The sequence below is a fragment of the Bufo bufo genome, chromosome 4 (assembly GCF_905171765.1).
Source record: "Bufo bufo chromosome 4, aBufBuf1.1, whole genome shotgun sequence".
NCBI classification, from domain to species: domain Eukaryota; kingdom Metazoa; phylum Chordata; class Amphibia; order Anura; family Bufonidae; genus Bufo; species Bufo bufo.
This window is the reverse complement of record NC_053392.1, coordinates 599502275-599525342: the sequence shown is the minus strand read 5'-3', so window position 1 is coordinate 599525342 and position 23068 is coordinate 599502275. Positions and strand designations below refer to the sequence as shown.

The following is a 23068-nucleotide window of genomic DNA, read 5'->3' as shown; positions in this document are numbered from 1 at the left end:
AAAATGGCTTCTTCCCTGTGTGAATTATCTGATGTGCAACTAGATTTGATTTATATATGAAAGATTTCCCACATTCTAAACAAGAAAATGGCTTCTCCCCTGTGTGAATTTTCTCATGTGCAACAAGAATTGATTTATCAGTAAAACATTTCCCACATTCTAAACAAGAAAATGGCTTCTCCCCTGTGTGAGTTTTCTCATGTGCAACAAGATTTGATTTAAAGTTAAAATGTTTTTCACATTCTGAACATGAAAATGGCTTCTCTTCTGTGTGAGTTCTCTGATGTTTACCAAGAGTTGATTTATCACTAAAACATTTTCCACATTCTAAACAAGAAAATGGCTTTGCCCCTGTGTGAATTATCTGATGGTTAAGAAGATGCCATTTATCACTAAAACATTTCCCACATTCTGAACATGAAAATGGCTTCTCCCCTGTGTGAGTTCTCTGATGTCTAACAAGATGTGATTTAGAGTTAAAATGTTTTTCACATTCTGAACATGAAAATGGCTTCTCCCCTGTGTGAGTTCTCTGATGTTTACCAAGAGTTGATTTATGACTAAAACATTTCCCACATTCTAAACAAGAAAATGGCTTCTCCCCTGTGTGAGTTTTCTCATGTGCAACAAGATTTGATTTAAAGTTAAAATGTTTTTCACATTCTGAACATGAAAATGGCTTCTCCCCTGTGTGACTTCTCTGATGTTTAACAAGAATTGATTTATCAATAAAACATTTCCCACATTCTAAACAAGAAAATGGCTTCACCCCTGTGTGAGTTCTCTGATGTCTAACAAGATGCGATTTTAAGTTAAAATGTTTTTCACATTCTGAACATGAAAATGGCTTCTCCCCTGTGTGAGTTCTCACATGTGCAACAAGAATTGATTTATCAATAAAACATTTCCCACATTCTAAACAAGAAAATGGCTTCTCCCCTGTGTGACTTCTCTGATGTTTAACAAGAATTGATTTATCATTAAAACATTTCCCACATTCTAAACAAGAAAATGGCTTCTCCCCTGTGTGACTTCTCTGATGTTTAACAAGAATTGATTTATCATTAAAACATTTCCCACATTCTAAACAAGAAAATGGCTTCTCCCCTGTGTGACTTCTCTGATGTTTAACAAGAATTGATTTATCAGTAAAACATTTCCCACATTCTAAACAACAAAATGGCTTCTCCCCTGTGTGACTTCTCTGATGTGTAACAAGAGTTGATTTACCAGTGAAAGATTTCCCACATTCTAAACAAGAAAATGGCTTCTCCCCTGTGTGAATTCTCTCATGTGCAACAAGAGTTGATTTATCAGTAAAACATTTCCCACATTCTGAACATGAAAATGGCTTCTCCCCTGTGTGAATTCTCTCATGTGCAACAAGAGTTGATTTATCAGTAAAACATTTCCCACATTCTAAACAAGAAAATGGCTTTGCCCCTGTGTGAATTATCTGATGGTTAAGAAGACACCATTTATCCCTAAAACATTTCCCACATTCTGAACATGAAAATGGCTTCTCCCCTGTGTGAGTTCTCTGATGTCTAACAAGATGTGATTTACGGTTAAAATGTTTTTCACATTCTGAACATGAAAATGGCTTCTCCCCTGTGTGAGTTCTCTGATGTCTAACAAGTTGTGATTTAGAGATAAAATGTTTTTCACATTCTGAACATGAAAATGGCTTCTCCCCTGTGTGAGTTCTCTCATGTTCAACAAGAGTTGATTTATCACGAAAACATTTCCCACATTCTAAACAAGAAAATGGATTCTCCCCTGTGTGAGTTGTCTCATGTGCAACAAGATGTGATTTATAGTTAAAATGTTTTTCACATTCTGAACATGAAAATGGCTTCTCCCCTGTGTGAATTCTCTCATGTGCAACAAGAGTTGATTTATCAGTAAAACATTTCCCACATTCTGAACATGAAAATGGCTTCTCCCCTGTGTGAGTTCTCTGATGTCTAACAAGATGTGATTTTAAGTTAAAATGTTTTTCACATTCTGAACATGAAAATGGCTTCTCCCCTGTGTGAGTTCTTTGATGTATAATCAGATCTGATTTAAATTTAAAAAATTTCCCACATTCTGAGCATGAAAGAGCATTCTCCGCTGTGTGACTTACTTGATGTTTAACAAGAATTGATTTATCAATAAAACATTTCCCACATTCTAAACAAGAAAATGGCTTCTCCCCTGTGTGACTTCTCTGATGTTTAACAAGATTTGATTTAAAGTTAAAATGTTTTTCACATTCTGAACATGAAAATGGCTTCTCCCCTGTGTGAGTTTTCTCATGTGCAACAAGAGTTGATTTATCAGTAAAACATTTCCCACATTCTGAACATGAAAATGGCTTGTCCCCTGTGTGAGTTCTCTGATGTCTAATAAGATCTGATTTAAATTGACAACATTTCCCACATTCTGAGCATGAAAGCGCATTCTCCCCTGTGTGACTTCTTTGATGTTTAACACTTCTTCTGTGGATTTTATTTTGCTTAACAGTCTGTGATGAATCAGAAGATTGAAATCCATACAAAAGATCAGATAATAGATCTTTGCTGTGAAAGGCTGAGGATACATCCGAGATAATGGCATGCTCTTCATGTGTATCTTCTGTGACACCACACTCATCTGTTCTAAAATCTGACATCAAATGTTTGTCTGAGCTCCTGGTACAGTCATCTGTCAAGAATAAATCTAAGTTTTATAATTTTTAAATAATAGAACCTTAAAATTATATTGCTAATTTATAACATTTCTATATAACAAAAATCCATTCAAATTACAAGTCATGGCGCAAAATTCAATTATAAACTTGTGTGTCCGATCCTACTGTCGAAACTGATGGTTATGCTTCTTGTACTAATGCTAATTCCCAGGGCCATATTCAGTTGCAATCAAGTATGAGTTTTCAGGAACTAATTCATGTGAATTTCCTACAGGAATCTCGAACTAGGCAAGATGACCCCAATAGTACCAAAATATCCTCACTTAAAGAGGACCTTTCACTAGTTTAAAAAGTAAAAACAAACTATATCAGTGGGCAGAGCGGCGCCCAGGGGTCCCCCTGCACTTACTAGTATGTCTGGGCGCCGCTCCGTTCGCCCGGTATAGGCTCCGGTGTCTGCAGCTCCCTCTGTTGTACTGGATGGATTTTTTGTATTAGGCGTGTCCCTTGCTGCAGCCCTGGCCAATCGCAGCGCACAGCTCATAGCCTGGGAGTCCCAGGCTATGAGCTGTGCGCTACGATTGGCCAGCGCTGCAGCAAGGGACAACCCCAATACAAAAACTCCGCCCAGTACAAAAGAAGGAGCTGCAGACACCGGAGCCTATACCGGGCGAACGGAGCGGCGCCCAGACATACTAGTAAGTGCAGGGGGACCCCTGGGCGCCGCTCTGCCCACTGATATAGTTCGTTTTTACTTTTTAAACTAGTGAAAGGTCCTCTTTAACCGCCTCCGGACCGCCTAACGCAGAATCGCGTTCCGGAGGCGGCAGCTCTGCGCACAGTCACGTATATACGCGTCATCTCGCGAGACGCAAGATTTCCTGTGAACGCGTGCACACAGGCGCGTGCGTTCACAGGATCGGAAGGTAAGCGAGTGGATCTCCAGCCTGCCAGCGGCGAACGTTCGCTGGCAGGCTGGAGTTCCAATTTTGTTAACCCCTAACAGGTATATTAGACGCTGTTTTGATAACAGCGTCTAATATACCTGCTACCTGGTGGTCCCTTTTGTTTGGATCGACCACCAGAGGACACAGGCAGCTCAGTAATAAGTAGCACCAAACACCACTACACTACACCCCCCCCTGTCACTTATTAACCCCTGATCACCCCATATAGACTCCCTGATCACCCCCCTGTAAGGCTCCATTCAGACATCCGTATGTTTTTTACGGATCCACGGATACATGGATCGTAAAAAACGGATCCACGGATACATGGATCGGATCCGCAAAACACATACGGACATCTGAATGGAACCTTATAGGGGGGTGATCAATGACAGGGGGGTGATCACCCCATATAGACTCCCTGATCACCCCCCTGTCATTGATCATCCCCCTGTAAGGCTCCATTCAGACGTCCGTATGTGTTTTGCGGATCTGATCCATGTATCTGTGGATCTGTAAAAAACATACGGATGTCTGAATGGAGCTTTACAGGGGGGTGATCAATGACAGGGGGGTGATCACCCCATATAGACTCCCTGATCCCCCCCCCTGTCATTGATCCCCCCCCTGTAAGGCTCTATTCAGACGTCTGTATGTTTTTTACGGATACATGGATCAGATCCGCAAAACACATACGGACGTCTGAATGGAGCCTTACAGGGGGGTGATCAATGACAGGGGGGTGATCAGGGAGTCTATATGGGGTGATCACCCCCCTGTCATTGATCACCCCCCTATAAGGCTCCATTCAGATGTCCGTATGTGTTTTGAGGATCCGATCCATGTATCCGTGGATCCGTAAAAACATACGGACGTCTGAATGGAGCCTTACAGGGGGGTTAACAATGACAGGGGGGTGATCAGGGAGTCTATATGGGGTGATCACCCCCCTGTCATTGATCACCCCCCTATAAGGCTCCATTCAGATGTTCGTATGTGTTTTGCGGATCCGATCCATGTATCCGTGGATCCGTAAAAAACATACGGATGTCTGAATGGAGCCCCCTGTAAGGCTCCATTCAGACATTTTTTTGGCCCAAGTTAGTGGAAAGGGAGACTTTGAGAAAAAAAAAATAATAATAATTAATTTCCGCTAACTTGTGCCAAAAAAAAATAAAAATTCTATGAACTCGCCATGCCCCTCATTGAATACCTTGGGGTGTCTTCTTTCCAAAATGGGGTCACATGTGGGGTATTTATACTGCCCTGGCATTTTAGGGGCCCTAAAGCGTGAGAAGAAGTCTGGGATCCAAATGTCTAAAAATGCCCTCATAAAAGGAATGTGGACCCCTTTGCGCATCTAGGCTGCAAAAAAGTGTCACACATCTGGTATCGCCGTACTCAGGAGAAGTTGGGCAATGTGTTTTGGGGTGTCATTTTACATATACCCATGCTGGGTGAGATAAATAGCTTGGTCAAATGCCAACTTTGTATAAAAAAAATGGGAAAAGTTGTCTTTTGCCAAGATATTTCTCTCACCCAGCATGGGTATATGTAAAAGTTTTTATTTTTTGTCACAAGTTAGTGGAATATGAGACTTTGTAAGAAAAAAAAAAAAAATCATCATTTTCCGCTAACTTGTGACAAAAAATAAAAAGTTCTATGAACTCACTATGCCCATCAGCGAATACCTTAGGGTGTCTACTTTCCGAAATGGGGTCATTTGTGGGGTGTTTGTACTGTTTAGCCATTGTAGAACCTCAGGAAACATGACAGGTGCTCAGAAAGTCAGAGCTGCTTCAAAAAGCGGAAATTCACATTTTTGTACCATAGTTTGTAAACGCTATAACTTTTACCCAAACCATTTTTTTTTTACCCAAACATTTTTTTTTTATCAAAGACATGTAGAACAATAAATTTAGAAAAAAAATTATATATGGATGTCGTTTTTTTTTGCAAAATTTTACAACTGAAAGTGAAAAATGTTATTATTTTGCAAAAAAATCGTTAAATTTCCATTAAAGGGTTTCTGTCACCCCATTAAACCGTTTTTTTTTTTCTTTAATAATAATCCCTATAGTGCGATCTCATGATACATAATCAAATTAATAATTTTGGTTCAGTAGATTTTGCTAAAAAACGATTTTTAAAATATGCTAATTACCTTGCTACCAGCAAGTAGGGCGGCTACTTGCTGGTAGCAGCCGCATCCTCCGATGGTAATGACGCCCCCTCGGCATGCTGATTGACAGGGCCAGGGAAGGTAATCCTTCTCTGCTGGCGCTGTTAGAATTTGAAATCTCGCGCCTGCGCCATACCTGGCTTCAATCGGCGCAGGCGCACTGAGAGGCGGCCGCTCTGCTCGACCGCTCCATCCTCAATGCGCCTGCGTCGATGACGTCATCGCATACACCCGGAAGAGAAGACGCCGGCGTCTTCTCTTCCGGGTGTATGCGATGACGTCATCGACGCAGGCGCATTGAGGATGGAGCGGTCGCCTCTCAGTGCGCCTGCGCCGATTGAAGCCAGGTACGGCGCAGGCGCGAGATTTCTAATTCTAACAGCGCCAGCAGAGAAGGATTACCTTCCCTGGCCCTGTCAATCAGCATGCCGAGGGGGCGTCATTACCATCGGAGGATGCGGCTGCTACCAGCAAGTAGCCGCCCTACTTGCTGGTAGCAAGGTAATTAGCATATTTTAAAAATCGTTTTTTAGCAAAATCTACTAAACCAAAATTATTAATTTGATTATGTATCATGAGATCGCACTATAGGGATTATTATTAAAGAAAAAAAAAAAAACGGTTTAATGGGGTGACAGAAACCCTTTAATAACAAAAAAAGTAAAAATGTCAGCAGCAATGAAATACCACCAAATAAAAGCTCTATTAGTGAGAAGAAAAGGAGGTAAAATTCATTTGGGTGGTAAGTTGCATGAACGAGCAATAAACAGTGAAAGTAGTGTAGTGCAGAAGTGTAAAAAGTGGCCTGGTCATTAAGGGTGTTTAAGCTAGGGGGGCTGAGGTGGTTAAGGTCTCTAACAAAGACTTTTATCCGGTACAGTCGAGGTCTCTTGCCTTAGATTGATATCAGGAATTGGTAGAAAGAGACCTCTGCTCACTGTATGATTCTACCAAATATGTGGCACCTGGTACTTCTCATCGCAAACATGAGAATTTATGTCACAGTGAAAGGGGGGCTCTTAAAAGTCTAAAAGAGATGCATAATATAATCATTAAAGAGGCTGACAAGGGAGGAGCGGTTGTCATCTTAGATATTGGCGTCTATAAATCCCAGGTATTATCCATGTTAAATGACCCTGACACCTATAAATCTCTATCTGGCAACCCTCTCCTCCCTTTTCAGTCCAAAATGGTCAGCATTCCGACTTTGGGATTAGAAAAGGGCTTTCTCACTAAAAAGGAGTATGACTACATCTATGTACAACATCCCATTGTGTCGAGTTTTCACGCACTTCCGAAAGTGCATAAGGGAGTCTTTCCTCCTCCCTTACGTCCTATAGTGGCAGGAATCGGTTCTTTCTCCGAGAGACTTTCAGAGTGGATCGATTCTCTGCTACAACCGCTTATTTTACAAATTCCAGGCTTTCTCAGGGATACTGGGTCTGTGTTGCAGGCATTCTCGGACTTCAAATGGAGGCCTGGATTTGCCTGGATCACAGCAGATGTCACTGCTTTATATACCAGCATTCCGCATAATTTAGCCCTGGTATCCCTTCGCTGGTTCCTTAATAGATACAGTGATTATTCAGATGGGCTCCAAGAATATATGGTTATAGTGGTGGAGTTCCTCCTCCTGCACAATTTTTTTATGTTCGATTCTGTTTTCTATCTACAGATTTCGGGGGTGTCGATGGGGGCCAAATTCTCTTCCTCCATAGCCATTATTTTCATGGCATGGTGGGAGGGGTGTTTTCTCCTCATCGACACCCACCCTTTTGGTGGTCTAGTGCAGTATTATGGTCGCTACATCGATGACCCGCTGATTGTATGGTCTGGTGATGAGGCGGCCATACCACTGTTTCTTGACTACATTAATTCATGTGTGGAGTCTCATCTCATTTAGCCTCCAACATCATAGCATACATATATGCTTTTTAGATTTGTGTTTGGAGGGGGACTGCGCACCTTCCCAAGTTATCACCACCACATATAGAAAGGAACTAGCAGGTAACACGATCTTGCAAGCCTCTCCGTGTCACCCACCTCACACAATACTCAACATCCCTAAGGGTGAATTAATTTGAGCCCGCCGCAACTGTTCGAACACTTATTTGTTCGCACGAGAAGCGAAATATATTACAGACAGGCTGACTGGCAGGACCTATTCTTATAAATCTGTTGCCTCTTTTGTCACTGAAGTTTTAGCCATGGACAGGGTTTCCCTGGTTTTTCCAGAAGAAAAATTATTGCCCCAGGTGGATGCCACATCTAAACGCAGATGCGGTTTTACCTCCTTTGTGACACAATACAGCTTGGAATATGGTAACACTGTAGTGGATAGCTCACCACCTCTCCAGACAGGAACTGGTGCTCTAGCCTAAAAACTGATCACCCAATCAGTAAAGTGAGTAATGGAATAAGATAATATAAGGCTGGCACTCAAATATGTGGTTCATATGAAAAGTGGCAATTTACTAAATAACATATTAAAATCAGCATATAATCCAAGATAAAAGGAGATGCACTAAAATACAATCACTTACAATAAAAAGATAAATAGAAAAAATAAATGAAGAAAAAAAGAGAAAAAAAACGCAGGATAAACACACACTGGTGGTGCCGTCTCTTGCAATCAGAGATGCACTAGAGATGTCCCTTAATTGTATCAGGGTAGATATATATCTCTCTGTTATATCATCCACAGGGAGATTATTTAGAACAGTCACTTTATCGTATGTGGCCGTGTCCTCCTTAAAGTGTTCCCTTCATTCAGGGCAATCAATCGTCCGGATATCGGCACTGTGGCCGTATAACAATACAATCCCAAAGAGAAGATATATTGTTCCAGCTGATGTTAGTACAAGGATGTTAGTACAAGGCTACAGGTGGCGAGTGAGGCATAAACGTATATCTTACCCGTATAGATCGGGGCCGATGGTTGGAGAATCCCTCTCTCAAGCCACTACTCACCACACTGCGCCGCCGTCTTCTTTCGCTGTTTGGCGTCCTCGTTCGAGACTTCCGTACCACGTGGTGGTTGTCTCGCGGGAATAGCCTGTTTAATCCGTTCAATCCTGTTTCTCCTTGGGGTATTTTCAAATCGAAAGTCAATGGAGCGCTCCAGTGTTTAGAAGGTTTGCAAACTTTCGTAGTTAGTCCGGATCTTTCTTTATGGGGGTGAACTACGCCAGACGCGTTTCGGGGACGTCTCTCCCCTTCCTCAGTGGCTCTACCCCCATTGTAGCATCACTTCCTTTTATACTCCACTCAGTGTGATCGAAATCCCGGACCAGAATCAAATTTTGGCTACTTGCGGCATCATTGCGTTTTTGATGCGGTTTTCCCCGTACATGTGCGTTTTTTCTATATTGTCTCCTTCTTATTGCGGTTAAGCTATATAGTGAAGGAAATACTCCTGCGACATTGCTTTTTTCAAGAAAAAGCATAAAAACATGTACATGTATACAAAACTATAATGTAAAACTCTAAAAAAAAAAAAAAAAAATATATATATATATATATATATATATATATATATATATAATCATTTAAACATATGTGTGCAACTTTGTAGGGTTGGCACATACTAAATCCACTTTTCAATGAACAATCCTGCGATCAAATACACAAATATAATATATCGAAAAATATATAAAAGAATAACTAAGAAGGATGACTAAGCAGTCTAAAACAATGGTTATTTCTTCTGCAATTGGTTATCAATGAGGATAAAACCCCATATAAGAGGGCGACACAATTCCTAGATTGTTCAACAAATATAATATTCGGTTGTAATCTATTTTAATTTTTTCGATTTTTGTTTTGTCGATTATTAATGTAGTAATGGGTATGTAAGCCTCTCTCCAAGGGGGGGTCAGAGCGCCGATAGATGGCCAGACATTTGATCCCCCATTAGATGAGAGTCATACAACCAGGGATCTAGAGGAAACCAAAGATTTCAAGTTCCGCGTTTAAGCCCGCTGGGATCAAACTTCCAAAATCATATGTGCATCGCGATTCCGCCCGGGACATTCTCTCCACATGTTTCCCCCCTCTCCAATGTGTGTCTATTCTCTCCAAAGCCATAAATGTCAGTCTTGGTTGTGAACTTCTTTAAAGTGCTTTGAAAGTGAGTGTTTCAAGTATCCTTTTCTAATGTTGGACACATGTTCAGATATCCTCACTTTCAAAGTCCTCTCTGTTCTTCCAATATACTGCCTAGAGCAGGGACATTGCACAAGATATATCACGCTAGTTGAATTGCAGGTCAGGAAATGTTTAATCTCCCATGAGAAGCTGTTTTGGGTCGAATCTACATTATTGATATTTTTAGGGGCTTTTCTTACCTTACAGTACTTGTGGTTCTTGTTGAGTTGTCTGAGGGGGTTTATCTATTAGTAGGGAGCTCCTGGATATTTTCCTCACATATTCCAGTGCATCTTCTAATGTCGAGCCTGGGTACTGCTTAGCTATGAAATTCTTCTTCATAGCCAAAGCCTCTATTTCAAATTGGGAGTCTTCGGTACTGTAACGGGGTTCCGAAGGTGCACTCGGTCCCCCATTGCCCGCAGAACTGTTGCTTAGCTTTGGGAACGAGGATCTGTGTTTGACCTCATTCCCAGGGCGGCTTTACTAGCTGGGTGGCTCCCTGCTCCTAGTCTGCCTTGAGCGCCGAGCTAATCACTCGGTGCTCGACTGGTTGGTCTGTCGGTCATGTGACGCTGGCCACGTCACATGACCCTCACTCTCCACTATTAATACAGGCAGCCTGCTGGCCACAGGTTGCCTGTTAATTTAGGTTCCACCTGTGATTTGGTCTTTCCTGGCGTACTTACCTCCTGCTGAATTCCTGACGATCCTCTGCCTGCTTCTTGTGTACTTTGCTGCTCTCCTGGTATTTGACCCCGGCCTCCTCCTGACGATCCTCTGCTGACTCCTTTGGTACTTCACGTCTCTCCTGGTATTTATGACCCCGGCTTCTCCTGACAATTCTCTGCTTGCTCCATTTGTACTTAGTAGCTTTCCTGGTATTGACTCGGTCCATTCACGTCCTGTTTGTCTGTCTGTCATCCCTGCACTTATTCCAAGTTAGGGATTGCCGTCCAGTTGTCCCCTGTCATTAGGACTCGTGAGGCAAGTAGGCAGGGCCAGGGGTAAGGGTGGAGCGCAGTGGTCACTTCCCTCCTCCCTGTGTGTGTGTGTGTGTGTGTACGCGCCCGTTACAGATTAACAGGCCCAATAACCACTGTATTATGAATCCTCTGGTGACCCTGACTGACCATGTCTCTAATCTGACGCAGAGGGTTCAGGAGTTAGGGGAAAAACTCAGTTCTTTTGAGTTAGGGCAAGGTTCTTCCACTCCTCAGGCTTCCAGTCCGCATTTTGAGCCCCAGATTAAGCTCCCAGAACCCTTTTCTGGAGACCGGAAGAAGTTTCTCTCTTTTAAGGAGAGTTGCAAACTTTACTTCCGTTTGCGCCCCGTGTCCTCTGGCCCCGAGAGGCAACGTGTGGGCATTATCATTTCCCGATTACAGGGTGATCCCCAGGACTGGGCGTTCTCTTTACCTGCTGGCGCCAGTTGTTTATATTCTGTGGAGGGGTTTTTTCAGGCCCTGGGTACCCTCTATGATGAACCAGACAGAGCTCTAGTAGCCGAGACGGCTCTAAAGGCACTGGTTCAGGGCAATTTACCAGCGGAGGATTATTGCACCCAATTCAGAAGGTGGTGTGTCCCCTCAGGATGGAACGAGCAAGCCCTGAAGAGTCAGTTCAGGTCAGGTCTGTCTGATAAATTAAAGGATCTTCTGGTCAGTTATCAACTTCCAGAGACTTTCGAGGAGATGATGAACCTTGTTGTCCACTTGACCAACGGGTTAGAGAGAGACGACAGGAACAACAGTTCTCTTCCCAGATGGTGGTCCAGCCAGAGGCCTATCCCAGAGACAATGCTGAGGTCTCCACCGAGGAACCCATGCAGGTTGGCATGACCAGAGGGAATCTTCGCCGCAGACGTGGAGAATGCTTTTACTGTGGAGATCCTGACCATTGGATCAACCAGTGTCCTAAGAAGGTCATCTCTGTCAAGTCTCCTAAGGCAAGGCAACCTAAAGACCAGGTACACCCTGAATTTTCTAAATGTAAGCTTTCGGTACCCATTACGATTTCTCTGGGAGTAGATAAATGGCCGGGTAAGGCCTTTATTGATTCTGGCTCAGCGGCTAGCTTTATTGACTCTGAGTATGCTGTAAGATTGGGTATTCCTATGTTTGCCTTACCAACTCCTATCCATGTCATGGCTATTGATGCTACTCCTCTTATTGGTGGTACGGTGAGCTTATGTACCTCGGAGATTTCTCTAACCGTGGGTGTGTGCCACTCTGAGAGATGTTCGCTTCTAGTCTTGGAGAACCTACCTGCTGAGGTGGTACTAGGGTTGCCTTGGCTCCGACTACATGGGGGTCTAAGTGTGACTCGTGCTTGTCCGTGGTACAGGCTGGGGTCTCAGTAAAGTCTGATACTTTACCCTCTGTTGTTAGAGAATATTCTGATGTATTCTCATCACCAACCCCGGAGGTTCTACCCCCCCATAGACCTTATGATTGTACCATAGAGCTAGTAGAGGGGGCCAAGTTTCCTAAAGGAAGAATTTATAATCTTTCTATGCCCGAACGCAAGGCCATGGAAGATTATATTAAGGAGAGCCTTGGTAAAGGGCATATTAGACCTTCTGTCTCTCCTATGGGGGCGGGGTTTTTCTTCGTTAAGAAAAAAGATGGTGGTCTTAGGCCATGTATCGATTACCGGAGATTAAATAAAATCACTGTCCAGAATAGATACTCCCTCCCATTGATTCCGGATTTATTTAACCAGGTTCTGGGGGCAACCTGGTTTTCCAAAATTGACCTGAAAGGGGCATACAATCTAATCCGAATCAAGGAGGGAGACTAATGGAAGACGGCGTTCAATACTCCGGTAGGACACTTTGAATATCAGGTGATGCCTTTTGGACTCAGCAATGCCCCAGCTGTGTTCCAAAACTTCATGAATGACATTCTTAGGGAGTTCTTAGGTAAATTTGTTATTGTCTATCTTGACGACATTTTGATATTCTCTCCTGACTTCGAATCCCATGTGTCTCATGTTAAACAAGTATTAGGTGTTGAGGGAGAATCAGCTATCCGCTAAACAAGAGAAATGTGTCTTTGGTGTACAGGAGATTCTGTTTCTAGGGCATGTTCTGACTCCTCACGCCTTCAAGATGGATCCTGGTAAGGTACTAGCAATTAAGGAATGGGTAAGACCTTCATCCTTAAAGGCCTTACAACGGTTCTTAGGTTTCGCCAATTACTATTGTAAATTTATTATGAATTTTTCCGTAATTGCTAAACCGTTGACCGACCTTACTAAGAAAGGGGCGGATTTGGAGAATTGGTCTACTGAAGCCATTTCTTCATTTGAAAAATTAAAAAAGGCATTCAGTAGCGCTCCCATTCTGATCCAGCCTGATCAGGAGAAACCTTTTATTGTGGAGGTGGATGCGTCCGAGGACGGCGCAGGAGCAGTCCTTTCACAAGGTCCTGCTAGCCTCACTAATCTGAGACCATGTGCCTTCTTCTCCAGGAAATTCTCTCCCACGGAGAGAAACTACGACATAGGGAATAGGGAGCTGCTGGCCATTAAATGGGCATTTGAGGAGTGGAGGCATTTTTTGGAGGGGGCAAGGCATTGTGTAACTGTTGTCACTGACCATAAAAACCTTATGTTTCTCGAGTCTGCTAAGAGGTTGAATCCCCGTCAAGCCAGATGGTTTTTACTCGTTTTGATTTTTCCATCACGTTCAGGCCGGGAAGTAAAAATGTGAAGGCGGGCGCATTATCTCGGAGCTTCCAGGCTTTTCAACCTACTGAGGTACCACCTGAATCCATCCTACCAGCAAAAATCTTCTTAGCAGCTCTTACCCAGGATATCTCGGCTCGCATTAGGTCTGAACAACATCTGGCACCGGTATCCACCCCAACAGATAAGTTGTTTGTTCCCGTACAATTTCGTCTCCAGCTGTTGGGTGAGTGTCACGATTCTGCCTTTTGTGGACATCCGGGTGTTGAGGGCACTAAGGATCTGGTTTCTAGATCTTATTGGTGGACCACTCTAACTAGGGATGTCAAGTCCTATGTGTCAGCCTGTGAGGTTTGTGCCAGGTCCAAGACACCTAGGACTCGCCCTGCTGGTAACCTACGACCCCTACCCATTCCCAGTAGACCCTGGTCCCATATCTCGATGGACTTTATAACTGACGTACCGCCGGCGGAGGGTAAGACTGTAGTTTGGGTAGTGGTCGATAGGTTTAGCAAGATGGTCCATTTCATTCCCCTGTCTAAACTCCCGAATGCCAAAACCCTGGCGTCTATTTTTGTGAAAGAAATAGTTTGATTGCATGGTATCCCGGAAAATATTATTTCTGACAGGGGTGTGCAGTTTGTGTCCAAATTCTGGAGGGCCTTCTGTCAAAAATGTAAAATTTCATTGTCTTTTTCCTCTGCCTACCACCCTGAGAGTAATGGGCAGACTGAACGCCTTAATCAGTCTGTCGAACAATTCTTGAGGTCGTATGTTGCTGATGACCAGCAATTATGGGTGAAATTTCTTCCATTGGCTGAATTTGCTTTGAATAACAGTGTCAATTCTTCTGCTGGGGTTTCACCTTTCTTTTGTAACCATGGTTTCCATCCCCGTTTTCATTGTGGGTCATCCGTCTCCTCCTCTAACCCTGAGGCGGATAGGCTCTCCTCTGAACTGTGCACAGTTTGGGCCCGGGTTCAATCGAACTTAGAAAAGGCTCAAAGTTCTCAAGGCCGATAGGAGACGTTTAAGGGGGGTGAATTTTCAGGTTGGGGATAAAGTATGGTTGTCCTCCAAGAATCTCTCTCAAGGTAGATTCTAAAAAGTTTGCTCCTCGTTTTATTGGACCATATAAGATCACGGAGGTGATTAACCCGGTATCTTTTAGGTTGGAGCTGCCCGAGTCATTCCACATTAATAATGTGTTCCATAAGTCTCTACTTAAAAAATATTTTGAACCGGTAGTACCATCAAAAGCCTCGCCTCCGCCGGTTCTTGTTAATGATGTTGTCGAGTATGTGGTGTCTAAAATAGTGGATGTCAGGAAGGTGCATAATTCCTTGCAGTACCTGATTCACTGGAAGGGGTATGGACCTGAAGAGAGATCTTGGGTACCTGCCAGGGAGGTTCATGCTCCTAGACTTGTTAGAAAATTTCATTTAGAACACCCTGAAAAGCCATCACCTAAAGTCTTGGGTCCGGTGGCCCCTCGTAAAAGGGGGGGGTACTGTAACAGGGTTCCGAAGGTGCACTCGGTCCCCCATTGCCCGCAGAACTGTTGCTTAGCTTTGGGAACGAGGATCTGTGTTTGACCTCATTCCCAGGGTGGCTCCCTGCTCCTAGTCTGCCTTGAGCGCCGAGCTGATCACTTGGTGCTCGACTGGTTGGTCTGTCGGTCATATGACGCTGGCCACGTCACATGACCCTCACTCTCCACTATTAATACAGGCAGCCTGCTGGCCACAGGTTGCCTGTTAATTTAGGTTCCACCTGTGATTTGGTCTTTTCTGGCGTACTTACCTCCTGCTGAATTCCTGACGATCCTCTGCCTGCTTCTTGTGTACTTTGCTGCTCTCCTGGTATTTGACCCCGGCCTCCTCCTGACGATCCTCTGCTGACTCCTTTGGTACTTCACGTCTCTCCTGGTATTTATGACCCCGGCTTCTCCTGACAATTCTCTGCTTGCTCCATTTGTACTTAGTAGCTTTCCTGGTATTGACTCGGTCCGTTCACGTCCTGTTGTTTGTCTGTCTGTCATCCCTGCACTTATTCCAAGTTAGGTATTGCCGTCCAGTTGTCCCCTGTCATTAGGACTCGCGAGGCAAGTAGGCAGGGGTAAGGGTGGAGCGCAGTGGTCACTTCCCTCCCCCCTGTGTGTGTGTGTACGCGACCGTTACAGGTACACTTCCGTTTCAATCTCCGGAACTGTCCGAACGGAACATTGAGTAACCAACTGGGCAAATGGCAGCTAGAATGTAGAATAAAGGTGTTCCTTGCTGACGGTTTCTGATATGTTTTACATATATATTTATTGTCCCTCTTAGTTATTGACAAATCCAGGAACTCAGTCCCCTCTGAACCAATATTAGCAGTAAAAACTAAATTAAAATCATTATTATTCAATGTGGATATAAACGAGCGTAAAACCTCTTCCTTTCCTTTCCAGATTAAAATCACATTGTCTATATATCGCTGCCAGAGCACCAGGTCAACCCCCCCGATATGGATCAATCGCCGCCTGTTCCCATTGGGCTAGGAACAGGTTTGCATAACTGGGGGGCGAACCTGGTGCCCATGGCAGTCCCTCTAATCTGCAAATAAAAATTCTCCTCAAAGTAAAAATAATTATGCTGTAAAATATGCCTTCTAATTAGGGATGAGCGAACCCGAACTGTATAGTTCGGGTTCGTACCGAATTTTGGGGTGTCCGTGACACGGACCTGAACATTTTCGTAAAAGTCCGGGTTCGGTGTTCCGCGCTTTCTTGGCGCTTTTTGAAAGGCTGCAAAAGCAGCCAATCAACAAGCGTCATACTACTTGCCCCAAGAGGCCATCACAGCCTTGCCTACTATTGGCATGGCTGTGATTGGCCAGTGCAGCATGTGACCCAGCCTCTATATAAGCTTGGGTCACGTAGCGCTGCACGTCACTCTGCTGATTCAAGCATAGGGAGAGGTTGCTTTGCCACGTTAGGGCGAGATTAGGCAGATTAACTCCTCCAAAAGACTTCATTCTGTGATCGATCTCCAGCTGTGGATCATTGAAGTGCTAATATCGACTTGCTCACTTTTTTTAGGCTGCCCAGAGCGTTTTTATATCACTTTTTTCTGGGGTGATCGGCGGCCATTTTGTGGCTTGTGGTGCGCCAGCACAAGCTACCACCAAGTGCTTTTAACCATCAATAGTGTGGTTATTTTTTGCTATATCCTACATCAGCTGCAGGCTGAGCCTGTGTCACCGAAGTGCATTTAACCATCAACAGTGTGGTTAATTTTTGGCCATATACTACATCAGGTGCAGGCTGAGCCTGTGTCACCCAAGTGCATTTAACCATCAATAGTGTGGTTATTTTTTGGCCATATACTACATCAGGGGCAAGTTGAGCCTGTCACCCAGCGCCTAAAAAATAGACCTGACATTTCTATTCAACCAAATCTGTACTGTTTTAGCTGGTCAAGTTATTTGTAGTGACCGTAAAAGCACAGTTTTTGTTCTGGGTTGAAAAACTATTCCCAAATTTGCCATTCTCAAAATTGTGGTGAACGGGAACAATGAGGAAAACATCTAATAAGGGACGCGGACGTGGACATGGTCGTGGTGGTGTTAGTGGACCCTCTGGTGCTGGGAGAGGACGTGGCCGTTGTGCCACAGCCACACGTCCTAGTGAACCAACTACCTCAGGTCCCAGTAGCCAGCAGAATTTACAGCGATATTTGGTGGGGCCCAATGCTGTTCTAAGGATGGTAAGGCCTGAGCAGGTACAGGCATTAGTCAATTGGGTGGCCGACAGTGGATCCAGCACGTTCACATTATCTCCCACCCAGTCTTCTGCAGAAAGCGCACAGATGGCGCATGAAAACCAAGCCCATCGGTCTGTCACATCACCCCCATGCATATCAGGGAAACTGTCTGAGCCTCAAGTTATGCAGCAGTCTCTTATGCTGTTTGAAGACTCTGCTGCCAGGGTTTCCCAAGGGCATCCACCTAGCCCTTCCCCAGGGGTGGAAGAGATAGAATGCACTAACGAACAACCACTTATTTTTCCTGATGATGAGGACATGGGAATACCACCTCAGCACGTCTCTGATGATGACGAAACACAGGTGCCAACTGCTGCGTCTTTCTGCAGTGTGCAGACTGAACAGGAGGTCAGGGATCAAGACTGGGTGGAAGACGATGCAGGGGACGATGAGGTCCTAGACCCCACATGGAATGAAGGTCGTGCCACTGACTTTCACAGTTCGGAGGAAGAGGCAGTGGTGAGACCGAGCCAACAGCGTAGCAAAAGAGGGAGCAGTGGGCAAAATCAGAACACCCGCCGCCAAGAGACTCCGCCTGCTACTGACCACCGCCATCTGGGACCGAGCACCCCAAAGGCAGCTTTAAGGAGTTCCCTGGCATGGCACTTCTTCAAACAATGTGCTGACGACAAGACCCGAGTGGTTTGCACGCTGTGCCATCAGAGCCTGAAGCGAGGCATTAACGTTCTGAACCTTAGCACAACCTGCATGACCAGGCACCTGCATGCAAAGCATGAACTGCAGTGGAGTAAACACCTTGAAAACAAAGAAGTCACTCAGGCTCCCCCTGCTACCTCTTCTGCTGCTGCCGCCTCGGCCTCTTCTGCTGCTGCCGCCGCCTCGGCCTCTTCTGCTGCCGCCGCCTCGGCCTCTTCCTCCGCCTCTGGAGGAACGTTGGCACCTGCCGCCCAGCAAACATGGGATGTACCACCAACACCACCACCTGCGTCACCAAGCATCTCAACCATGTCACACGGCAGCGTTCAGCTCTCCATCTCACAAACATTTGAGAGAAAGCGTAAATTCCCACCTAGCCACCCTCGATCCCTGGCCCTGAATGCCAGCATTTCTAAACTACTGGCCTATGAAATGCTGTCATTTAGGCTGGTGGACACACACAGCTTCAAACAGCTCATGTCGCTTGCTGTCCCACAGTATGTTGTTCCCAGCCGGCACTATTTCTCCAAGAGAGCCGTGCCTTCCCTGCACAACTAAGTGTCCGATAAAATCAAGTGTGCACTGCGCAACGCCATCTGTGGCAAGGTCCACCTAACCACAGATACGTGGACCAGTAAGCACGGCCAGGGACGCTATATCTCCCTAACTGCACACTGGGTAAATGTAGTGGCGGCCGGGCCCCAGGCGGAGAGCTGTTTGGCGCACGTCCTTCCGCCGCCAAGGATCGCAGGGCAACATTCTTTGCCTCCTGTCTCCTCCTCCTCCTCCTCCTCCGCTTCCTCCTCCTCTTCTTCCACCTACTCATCCAGTCAGCCACACACCTTCACCACCAACTTCAGCACAGCCCGGGGTAAACGTCAGCAGGCCGTTCTGAAACTCATATGTTTGGGGGACAGGCCCCACACCGCACAGGAGTTGTGGCGGGGTATAGAACAACAGACCGACGAGTGGTTGCTGCCGGTGAGCCTCAAGCCCGGCCTGATGGTGTGCGATAATGGGCGAAATCTCGTTGCAGCTCTGGGACTAGCCGGTTTGACGCACATCCCTTGCCTGGTGCATGTGCTGAATTTGGTGGTGCAGAAGTTCATTCGCAACTACCCCGACATGTCAGAGCTGCTGCATAAAGAGCAGGCCGTCTGTTCGCGCTTCCGGCGTTCACACCCTGCCGCTGCTCGCCTGTCTGCGCTACAGCGTAACTTCGGCCTTCCCGCTCACCGCCTCATATGCGACGTGCCCACCAGGTGGAACTCCACCTTGCCACGTGGCCAGAGCTAGCCTTTTATGCCTTGGAGGTGCTGGCCTGCCCGGCGGCCAGCGTTTTGTCTGAACGTGTATTCAGCACGGCAGGGGGCGTCATTACAGACAAACGCAGCCGCCTGTCTACAGCCAATGTGGACAAGCTGACGTTCATAAAAATGAACCAGGCATGGATCCCACAGGACCTGTCCATCCCTTGTGCAGATTAGATATTAACTACCTCCCCTTAACAATATATTATTCTACTCCAGGGCACTTCCTCATTCAATCCTATTTTTATTTTCATTTTACCATTATATTGCGGGGCAACCCAAAGTTGAATGAACCTCTCCTCTGTCTGGGTGCCGGGGCCTAAATGTGTGACAGTGGCCTGTTCCAGTGGTGGGTGACGTGAAGCCTGATTCTCTGCTATGACATGAAGACTGATTCTGCGCTGACATAAGGCCAGATTCTCTGTTACGGGACCTCTCTCCTCTGCCTGGGTGCCTGGGCCTAAATATGTGACAGTGGCCTGTTCCAGTGGTGGGTGACGTGAAGCCTGATTCTCTGCTATGACATGAAGACTGATTCTGCGCTGACATAAGGCCAGATTCTCTGTTACGGGACCTCTCTCCTCTGTCTGGGTGCCGGGGCCTAAATGTGTGACAGTGGCCTGTTCCAGTGTTGGGTGACGTGAAGCCTGATTCTCTGCTATGACATGAAGACTGATTCTGTGCTGACATGAAGCCAGATTCTCTGCTATGGCATGAAGAGACTGATTCTCTGCTGACATGAAGCCAGATTCTTTGCTATGGCATGAAGAGACTGATTCTCTGCTGACGTGAAGCCAGATTCTCTGCTATGGGACCTCTGTCCAATTGATATTGGTTAATTTTTATTTTTTTAATTTAAATTTAAATTCATTTCCCTATCCACATTTGTTTGCAGGGGATTTACCTACATGTTGCTGCCTTTTGCAGCCCTCTAGCTCTTTCCTGGGCTGTTTTACAGCCTTTTTAGTGCCCAAAAGTTCGGGTCCCCGTTGACTTCAATGGGGTTCGGGTTCGGGACGAAGTTCGGGTCGGGTTCGGATCCCGAACATTTCCGGGAAGTTCGGCCGAACTTCTCGAACCCGAACATCCAGGTGTTCGCTCAACTCTACTTCTAATATATATTCTGTTTGTTCCAACTTCATTCTGCTATCTTTCTGTAGTTGTATCCTAATCGCATCTACCCCTTGTTTGTGGTTTATTACTGTATAAAGTGACTGGATGTCTAGCGTTGCCATAATCCAGTCCGATTCCACGGTTAGTCCTTCTAGTATATCAATAATCTGTGTTGTATCCCTCAAGTAGGATGGTTTCTGGCGTAGTTCACCCCCATAAAGAAAGATCCGGACTAACTACGAAAGTTTGCAAACCTTCTAAACACTGGAGCGCTCCATTGACTTTCGATTTGAAAATACCCCAAAGAGAAACCGGATTGAACGGATCAAACAGGCTATTCCCGCGAGACAACCACCACGTGGTACGGAAGTCTCGAACGAGGACGCCAAACAGCGAAAGAAGACGGCGGCGCAGTGTGGCGAGTAGTGGCTTGAGAGAGGGATTCTCCAACCATCGGCCCCGATCTATACGGGTAAGATATACGTTTATGCCTCACTCGCCACCTGTAGCCTTGTACTAACATCCTTGTACTAACATCAGCTGGAACAATATATCTTCTCTTTGGGATTGTATTGTTATACGGCCACAGTGCCGATATCCGGACGATTGATTGCCCTGAATGAAGGGAACACTTTAAGGAGGACACGGCCACATATGATAAAGTGACTGTTCTAAATAATCTCCCTGTGGATGATATAACAGAGAGATATATAATCTACCCTTATACAATTAAGGGACATCTCTAGTGCATCTCTGATTGCAAGAGACGGCACCACCAGTGTGCGTTTATCCTGCGTTTTTTTTCTCTTTTTTTCTTCATTTATTTTTTCTATTTATCTTTTTATTGTAAGTGGTTGTATTTAAGTGCATCTCCTTTTATCTTGGATTATATGCTGATTTTGATATAAGTGTTTTAATAAATTGCCACTTTTCATATGAACCACATATTTGAGTGCCAGCCTTATATTATCTTATTCCACAGCTTGGAATATGATCGCATATGCAAAATCATCAAGAAATACCTTCCACTGTTATCATGCGATAATCAGTGGATGGATATTGTCGCGGAGGGAGTAAAATGTGTAGCAAGAAGGGCTCCAACTCTGGGCAATTTTCTGAGCCCTAGTCTGTTCTCTGAAAAATTAGTGCAAAGATCAATTTGGCTTAATAACAAGGGCAGCTACAAATGTGGCCATGCCAAATGTATTTATTGTGATCATACCAGACCGACTAAGAACTTCAGATCTGCTGCTAACAATAAGGAATTCACTATACAGTCTTATCTTAATTGCAACACAAAGTTCACAGTTTACTTGATAACGTGCAAACTTTGCCAGTTACAATATGTAGGGTGTACCACAAGGGTGTACCACATTTCGGATGTTTCAGATTACAAAAATCGCAACGTGTCTGCTGTCAGTACACACTTTGCGATTTTACATGGAGGCGATACTTCCAATCTAGTGGTTCAAGGAATCAAGCGAGTTTTCCTTCCCACTAGAGGGGGTGATCATAGGAGGAAATTACTAAATCGAGAGGCATACTAGATCTTTCAGCTGGTTTCAAGACAGCCTCAAGGTCTCAACAAAAGGCATGATTTAATTCTACACTATTAGGGGAGTCTCTCTTGTGCTTAGGTGTTTTTTCATTTACCTTTATATAGTGCACCTATAGTTTTGTCATTGTTTTTATATTTGTATCGACTGTACAGTCGTGGCCAAAAGTTTTGAGAATTACATAAATATTGGAAAAGTTGCTGCTTAAGTTTTTATAATAGCAACTTGCATATACTCCAGAATGTTATGAAGAGTGATCAGATGAATTGCATAGTCCTTCTTTGCCATGAAAATTAACTTAATCCCCAAAAAACTTTCCACTGCATTTCATTGCTGTCATTAAAGGACCTGCTGAGATCATTTCAGTAATCGTCTTGTTAACTCAGGTGAGAATGTTGACGAGCACAAGGCTGGAGATCATTATGTCAGGCTGATTGGGTTAAAATGGCAGACTTGACATGTTAAAAGGAGGGTGATGCTTGAAATCATTGTTCTTCCATTGTTAACCATGGTGACCTGCAAAGAAACGCATGCAGCCATCATTGCGTTGCATAAAAATGGCTTCACAGGCAAGGATATTGTGGCTACTAAGATTGCACCTCAATCAACAATTTATAGGATCATCAAGAACTTCAAGGAAAGAGGTTCAATTCTTGTTAAGAAGGCTTCAGGGAGTCCAAAAAAGTCCAGCAAGCGCCAGGATTGTCTCCTAAAGAGGATTCAGCTGTGGGATCGGAGTGCCACCAGTGCAGAGCTTGCTCAGAAATGGCAGCAGGCAGGTGTGAGCGCATCTGCACGCACAGTGAGGCGAAGACTTTTGGAAGATGGCCTGGTGTCAAGAAGGGCAGCAAAGAAGCCACTTCTCTCCAAAAAAAAAACATCAGGGACAGATTGATCTTCTGCAGAAAGTATGGTGAATGGACTGCTGAGGACTGGGGCAAAGTCATATTCTCCGATGAAGCCTCTTTCCAATTGTTTGGGGCATCTGGA

The 23068-nt window shown here is 44.8% G+C and overlaps 1 protein-coding gene across 1 annotated transcript in view; it reads left to right on the top strand.

The window, feature by feature from the left end:
- The window catches only part of LOC120999331 (gastrula zinc finger protein XlCGF26.1-like), a 1147325-nt gene that overhangs the window by 568827 nt on the left and 555430 nt on the right, over nt 1–23068 (top strand). The gene's annotated exons all lie outside the window — the stretch shown is intronic.